Genomic DNA, 8,745 nt, shown 5'->3' on the forward strand with positions numbered 1-8,745 from the left:
CCTAATATTATTAGTAGGAGCAAATGCATAGGAGATTACTTAAAATAGTCCTGGACAGGGTCATGGCTAAGGCTCATGGGCCCGGGTGCAAAACTTTATCTTGGCGCCACCCAACTTCTCTTAACCACTAAACGCAGAGGCATAACTTGAAGCTCCTGGGCCCCATTGCAAAACCTGTAACAAAGCCCCCAACTATAGTGCTTTATTCATAGTACTGGGCTTCCTATATGGAGAAGGGAGGCCTTATGGGCCCCCTATGGCTACTGAGCCCAGGTACAACCACATTTCCTGCATCCCCTATAGTTACGCCAGTGGTCCTAAACAGGGGCGTAACTAAAGGCTCAGGGGCCCTGATGCAAAACGTGAGCTGGGCCCCCCCCTCTATCTGTATCTGTACCCGTACCCATACCTAAACAATGCTGCACAGAGACATAACTTAAAGCTTCTGGGCCCCAATGCAAAACCTGTAACAGATCCCCCAACTATAATGCTTTATTCATAGTATTGGGCTCCCTATATGGAGAAGAGAGGCCTTATGGGCCCCCCTATGGCTCCTGGGCCTGGGTGCAACCGCATCCCCTGCACCTTCTATAGTTATGCCCCTGGTCCTAAATATTCATGAGCTGTGGGCTAGTCCTATCCACACCACCCTCTAGCCAATGATTGACTGCTGTCTGCCTATTACTGTACATAGGAGATAGCTGTTAATCATTGGCTGGAGGATAAAGTGGGCGTGGCTAGTCTGCAGCTCATAAATATGCAGGACTAGTTCTGACAGATATTAATAAAATGCAAGTTTCTCCTAAACTACTACACAGATACACACAGCAGACATGTCTCTGTGATCAATGTGACAGGCACTACCTTATGGCACTCTCAGTGAGTACTACAAAAAGATGGCAACAGAGTTTCCTTAAAAGCTGTATTCACATGCAGTCCTTATTGCAATAAAAAAAACTTCCATTTTAACATAGTGGTGTTTTTTTGGGCAAAAACTGCTGCGTGCAGATGTTTGCTGGTCGGTAGTAAAATATTTGTAGCTCTACAAATACTGTATTTTTGTAGCAGTGTTTTTTTCATTTTTCGTGCGTTTTTAGGATCATGGTTTCAAAATTGCAGAGCCCTCTGGATGTGGCATTTTTTTTGCCATATGCTTCTTTTTAGGAAAAATTACGCTAAAGAAAAAACATGTGACTAAAAAGCACCAGTAAAAAATACAGGCAATTACTTTGGCATGTTTCCACACAAAGATGTTTTAAAAGTTGTGCCGGTATTGGGCAGCACTTGGATATTTGACATGTTGCAGTTTTTGTTGCATACACCCATTCAGATGACTTCCATGTGATTTTCGGACAATTTTTTTGGTTTCAAAATTGAATGGCAAAAACCCCACGTGCATGTACCCTAAAATCAGTATTCCACTTATACAATTTTCCAATTTTCTTTGTGTACCAATGCCTAATGGTTTCCAACCACACAGGCTCTGTGTGTATGCAGATAAACCCCATAGAGGGAGAATACTTCCATATATGTAGCATCTGATGGAACATGCCACAATTTTGTTTAATCGAATTGGTATGCCTCTGTATGAAGAAGGAAGACAACTGGACACCCAACCTGCTCCTACTAGATTGCAGGCACATTTAAACCCACAACATACATTTATGACCACAGGTATATGAGGCCCAGGACCACGTACCGTACATTTAGGCCCAATGTCCACAGGCGGATTTTAATTATAAAATCTGCGCGTGTCTTCCGCGCGGCAGATCTGCAGATCTAGAAGCCCATAGGGATGCATTAGCATCCGCAGGGCAATTTAACCCTTTTCAATCCAGTGTCTGACGTCCTAAGACATTATGATTTAAGGCTGTACAGATCTGATGTTGGAAGACGTCCGTCAGGGTTCTCTTACTGTATATTGCCAGCCTCTCTGCTGTTGGAGCCTATCTAACATGTCACCTCATGCAGTACTGGCTTTAGCCAGTATACAGCGCTGTTGTATAACGGCAGAAAAAGAGTAAGCCCCCTAGGAAAACCAGGATAGAAATTGGATTGGAAAGGGTTAATGCATGCAGATGGGATTTTTTTTACCAGTGCGTGGATTGCACGTGCATGAAGAAATTGCAGCATACTCCATTTTTCTGCGGATCCCACTAGGACGGTTTCCATTGAAGCCAAGCGCATGCGCTGGGCAGAAGAAAGAAGATCCGGCCACGACGGAGGAGAGCCCTGCAGCGTCCGGACAGGTAACTAAATGTCATTTTTGGCCTCACGGCTGCGGGCACGGGTGGAAACTGCTGTGAGATTCTACACTTGAAAACCGTGCGGGCCCGTGGACATGAGGCCTTACGGTGCATGGTCCTTAAAGGGGTTGTCCCGCGGCAGCAAGTGGGTCTATACACTTCTGTATGGCCATATTAATGCACTTTGTAATATACATTGTGCATTAATTATGAGCCATACAGAAGTTATAAAAAGTTTTATACTTACCTGCTCCGTTGCTAGCGTCCTCGTCTCCATGGTGCCGACTAATTTTCGCCCTCCGATGGCCAAATTAGCCGCGCTTGCGCAGTCCAGGTCTTCTCCTGTTCTCTATGGGGCTCCGTGTAGCTCCGTGTAGCTCCGCCCCGTCACGTGCCGATTCCAGCCAATCAGGAGGCTGGAATCGGCAGTGGACCGTACAGAAGAGCTGCGGTCCACGGAGGCAGAGGATCCCGGCGGCCATCTTCACAGGTAAGTATAGAAGTCACCGGAGCGCGGGGATTAAGGTAAGCGCTCCGGTGAGCTTTCTGTACGTCCCTGCATCGGGGTTGTCTCGCGCCGAACGGGGGGGGGGGTTGAAAAAAAAAAAAACCCGTTTCGGCGCGGGACAACCCCTTTAACAAGTAAACAAAAACAGACACAAAATATTTGCCAAATCTGTATGAGTCCTTTTTGTGCTGCTTTTCTAGCTTCAGAAATCAGGCACACAAACAGTTATCTGTTTTTTGAAAACAACCAAAGTGAAGTCAAATATGAATCCAATAAACAGAGTGCTCTTAAATTTCCGAGCTTGACTTTTATCCCAGCCATGCCATTTAGTCTTAAATCCTCGCTTCCACTTCATATAAACACTAACGTCATGTAGTTAAATTGGATATGCCTTTGTAATTAGCACACAATGAAAGCATTATATTTTGTATGTTCCTTGTCTCTCACAGACCTCCGCTGTGGTTAAATCTATGCAAGATAATGTTGTGATCTGCTGTAGGGATGGAAACTACTCTGATACAGCAAATACTTCTGAATGCCGTCCCATCAATATTTCTGAATACCAAATTAATTCAATGTGACCAAGAAGCACTGTAGGGGGTTGATCCATGCTCTGTTTGTAAATCACGTTACATATTATGTGGTGCTGCAAATTCCCTTACTTGGTACACTATTGCAGAACTAGCAGCTCCAGCCGTGGTTGCCTTTAAACTACGTGACCCCCCCCCCCCCCACCCTCCTACACACACAGATGAAATCAGATAAATCCCTGTAGAGTCACGCACAAAACAAAACTTTGCAGATGGAAATTTAGAACTTGTGCAAGCATGCATACTGTTTTTACAGCTCTGTGCAACCTGGAAGTAGAAGTCAGGGTGCACACAGGGCTGATTTCCAGCGAATATCTGCACTGGGCGTTCTGCAGCAGATCAGCCGCGGGAAGCATGCCTCCAAGCTCATCATTTTTTGCGGGTTTTGAAGCGGGTTTTATCGCAAATTTATGTGCAGAATTCACCCCCTCATTGAGAAGAGCAGCACAGATGGCGATAAAACTGACATGGTGTGGAACTGAATTACATGCTGCAAGTCAATTTCCACACGAGATTCGCGAGGATTATTTCTGCAGTTTGTGGATGAGATTTTCAAAATCTCATCCAATTTGCTGCTACTGAAATGGGAGAAGAGAGAAGGAGGTCGCTCCGCGTTAGGTCCCTCAGCTGACGAAAATTTGGTGACACCGCACGCTGGTCCTTCTGCCTCCTGACGACCGACACACCCCATCTAAGGGACCCATCAGTACCACTATATGCTACAATTTCCTGGGGTTGTTTTATTTCCCATTTCTATATCTATCTACATCTGCATGCAGCTTCATAGGGCCACATGTGCAAAACCATGCGCTATAGTGCGACCTTCTACACTGTGAAGGTCGTGCTATCACGTGTGTGTTAGCCTATTTTACTGTGTTTTCTGCCCTGCCAGGGACTGTTTCTATCAACATGGGACACATCTTATGTAGAAGGCTGTTCAGCGTAATTTCTCTTCGGTGTTATCGATTTGCCTGCGAAATTGCACACTTCATTGAGCAAATTAGCGGGGAACGGGTGCGTATGTGCACACCCCCATAGACTCCTATGGAGCCCCAGGTGCACAAATGGGTACAAAATTAGAACATCTTGCGTTGTTTTTTTACATGCGCGGAACACACATGAAAACCCACAGTGTGAATAAACTTATAGAAAGCAATGGGTTCTATTTCTGTGCAATGCGTGCGCATATTTTGTGTGCGCAAAAACATGCATAAATCAGCTCGAGTGAAGTCAGCCCGAAGGCGGATTCACATGAACGTTGTTTTACCACCTTACTCGGCCGTGATTATCACAACCGCATAATGGGATAAAACGAAACCACTGATATCGATGGACTTCAGTTGTTTCATTTTCACTATCACTATGTGCGGGAAAGATCTGGTGGCACCCTTCATCCCGCGTTTTTTTCAAACACCAGCGCTCGGGTGGGGAGTTTGAAAAGCCGGGGAACGGATTCCCATCGTTCAGGCACAGAAATTGCACCCACGCTTGTCGGAATAAGCCCTGAAAGTATATTTCTAATTTATTCCAGGGTAAAAGAACTCTGTAATCTGGCGCCATACAACAATACATGAAGCGCTTATGACTCTATAGTACAAAGTGGCCAGGTCTCCATGTGGCTCCCTATCACTCTTTGCCCATACCCTAGCCATGTGCATAAAACAGAATTATAATATGATAGAAAAAAACTTTACACTTTTGAGATTTTCAAGACTAGATGGCCTTTCCCTTTTCACTTTTGCTCCATCTCAGGATGTGACCCATTTTTTGACATTTTAACCCTTTCCAATCCACTGTCTGACGTCTGAAGACATTCTGTACAGCTTCTGATATCGGAAGACGTCCGGCAGGATATTCATACTGTATATTACTGGCTGCTCTGTTGTCGGCGGCCACTCCAGCATGGCACATACTGCAGTACTGGCTCTAGCCAGCAGATGGCGCCATTGTAAAATGGCAAAAAGAGAAAGCCCCCTAGTAAACCTTGAATCCAAAATTGGATTGCAAAGGGTTAAACCATACTTTGTATAAATTATTGGGAAAATCACTTCAAGGTTCAGCCAAAGCTCTATAATAAGAAATATGTGCACACTCAGTATTGTATATACACTATGAGATGACTGTAAAGTGGAGCTCGATGCACCTGTGTGAAGAGACAAGTTACAAAAACAAAATACAAAGTGGAAAGCACTACACCACAAATCTACAATGGGGTTTTAATTTCAGCAGAATTTTGTCTAAAAAAAAAAAAAAAGAGGAAGTAATAAATTTGCAGCAGACTAACTATCGATGTAAACCACATAGTTCACCGGATTATGGTTAAATATCAGACCAGTGAGTGGATATATCTCTACAAATGTCAGACTATACGTGGCCTTTTGTATTCTGTGATGAACAATTCAAACGGCCGAAATTGAGCGAATTGTTACATGTAAACGCGGGCAGTCGTGCACTATTCGTTCACTTGTCATTTAGTGCTGGTTTTTAGCCAGCATAAAAATAGTCGTCAGGCAATTCAAAATTAGTTCCGTTTGTATGGAAATCATTCAGTCTTTTGAGTGGCTTGACAACTTGGGGGGAGTAAAGGAAAGAAACTTGTTATTTTTAAAGCGTCAATTTATTCCACAGCACTTTCAGGTAATTTATTTACCACCCACCCGCCCCACCCCCCATCAAGCTGGGTATTCATTTTACTGACCCTGGAAGGATGGAAAGCTGAGTCTACCTTGAGCCGGCTACCTGCACTATTCAGGGATTAAACCTGCAACCTTCAGGTTGTGAATAAGAGCTTAAAACTCCATTATGCTGCCTTAACACTCTGCACCATATGAGGCCTCTGTACTCATTTTGTATGCCTTGCCCAGAGAAGGCAATGGAATCCTGCTGGCCAGATAATCCCTCACATAAACACACGCCCTCCTGAGCAAACAACTAGTTCTCCTTCTATTTTATGCCAAAAAGTTGTCAATTTGTTCAGTTGTTTAACCGTTTAAGCGATAATCGTTGCGTGCAAATGGGGCTTACTTAATAGTAAATGTTGGTTACAAATATTTATTTCACATTTGTACTACATTTTTGCAGATACACTACTACATCACCCTTGTCGTAGTACAATCATAGTATCTTTCCCCAATAGAATGACTGAGGGCTCGTTTACACGAGCGCAAGTCGCTCACGTATTACGCACATACTTTTTTCACAGAAAATGTGCCTGTACAAATGTATATGATGAGGGTGGTTTCAGAAGGCCGTATGTGCAACTACACTCGCTGGTACGGAGCGTAGTTGTGTATGAACAATCTTTTTCCCCCTCTCAGGCTTTTCAAATTCTAGCGCAGGAGTTTCAAAAAAATTGCAGGAAGATAGGACCTGCCCTAGCTTTCCCACACATAGTTAATACAATGTGCGGAAAGATAGGACAGGTCCTATCTTTTCACACCTGTATAATTAACGGGCGAGAATCCGCTAGTGAAAATGAAACCACTGAAATTAATTGAAATCAATGGTTTTGTTTTGTTCTGTTATGCAGCCGTGATAATCATGGCCACATAATGGGACAAAAACATTTCTGGACAGCACTACATCTAATAAATGTGCAAGAGTGCTCAAAGGTGGATTGGCATGTTTTTATAAGACCATGTACACCACAATCATGCTGTGGATTTCTGTTCATCATCATTTGAATTAAACACATCAAGTAATGTTGTATGCAATTTGTAATGTATTCTTCTCTTTTTCTAAGTTCTAATTGATGTTTAAGTAGGAGTCTACAGACCTGACTGTACAGCAATACCTGCTAATGGTAAGGAAAAAACATGTAATGCCATATTAACACATTGCAGAAATCAGGAAACTCATCATTTCCTTTGTTCCAGTGTTACAAGCTAGATAACAAAGAATAGTGTAATGACTGACATTACACACTGTCTTCAAAGCACCATCACTTCCTATTTCAGATCATAAGTGTGAGCTCATTCATAAGATTTTCATACAAAAATGATTGTGGGTTATAAAAGTTATACAAAACAGCAGCATGCTCGATTACTGCCTCAATAGATGTCTATGGATGCGAGTGATCCGCAGCCCCAACACTTAACATTGCGTATGAGTGGTGGAAATGCTGGATGGAGACGAGAGAAAGATCTTTCTTTCCCACGGACAATACGCGGTGCATAGGTGTACATCCGCGCTGAAAAATGATCGCATCTGCAATCTGCCGTGATCATTCGCAATTACTTTTAGTAATGTATCACAGGTATTCCGCTGCGGAAATCTGCTTACAGAATCCGCCCCATTCGTGTGAGCCTGGCTTTTCAGTGCAATACATCAATATATCTTTTTAAATATAGCATAGGGCTTTACACTACTGTTTAGACTAAAAATATCTGCGCTATATATGTTTTAGATTATGGAAGGCAATGGAGCTAAGGATGCAAAAATTATCATACACATGTAATATATTCATATACGTTTTTGTTGCGAATCTTTTATTAACTTGCATAAATTGAGGTATTATCTCAAAGCAGTGAACACCTAACGAATGTTACATCACATGAAAGCCTTATGTGTCTAATATATGTTTTCAAAATTTCGCGTTTGTAGCTTATGGCAACAATGATCTAGGTACGCGGGAAAACAAAACGGCGGAGTCTAAGGCAATATTCACAGCAAATGAGAGCAGAGGAGTGATAAGATTCTTGTTTCTGCAAGGAAAGTCCGCGAAGGATATTCATGGTGATATGTCGCAGACATTGGGGGATCAATGCCCTTCATATTCTACAGTTAAAAACTGGGTTGCCAAATTTAAAACGGGCCACTTCAGCACCAATGATGAGGAACGTCCTGGACAACCGAGAGAGGTGGTTGTTCCGGAGATCGTCGATGCTGTGCACAACCTCATACTGGAGAATCGGCCAATTTCAGCTAAAGGAATAGCAGACATCATGGGGATTTCTCGTGAACGTGTTTGTGTCATTATCCATGAACATTTGAACAAGAAGAAGCTATCTATAAAGTGGGTCCCCAAATGTCTGACAACAGATCAGAAAAGCATGCGAGTGAAAACTTCCCGGTCCATTCGTCAGCGTTTCCAGACTGATAAGAATTTCCAGGATCGACTGGTCACATGAGACCTGGATTTATTTGTATGACCCTGAAACCAAGGAGCAGTCAAAAGAGTGGAGGCACAGTGGTTCTCCTCCTCACCTAAAGAAGTTCAGGGTGCAAAAATCAGCCAGTAAGGTGATGGCGTCTGTGTCCCTGCATAAGGAGGGTGTGCTGCTAGTGGACTACCTTCAAAATGGTTCTACTATCAATGCAAGGTATTACATTGAACTTTTGGACCATTTGAAGGCAGCTCTGAAGGCCAAAAGGCACGGCAAGCTGTCCAAAGGAATCTTGT

Source organism: Eleutherodactylus coqui, chromosome 2 (genome assembly GCF_035609145.1).
Source record: "Eleutherodactylus coqui strain aEleCoq1 chromosome 2, aEleCoq1.hap1, whole genome shotgun sequence".
Taxonomy (NCBI): Eukaryota; Metazoa; Chordata; class Amphibia; order Anura; family Eleutherodactylidae; genus Eleutherodactylus; species Eleutherodactylus coqui.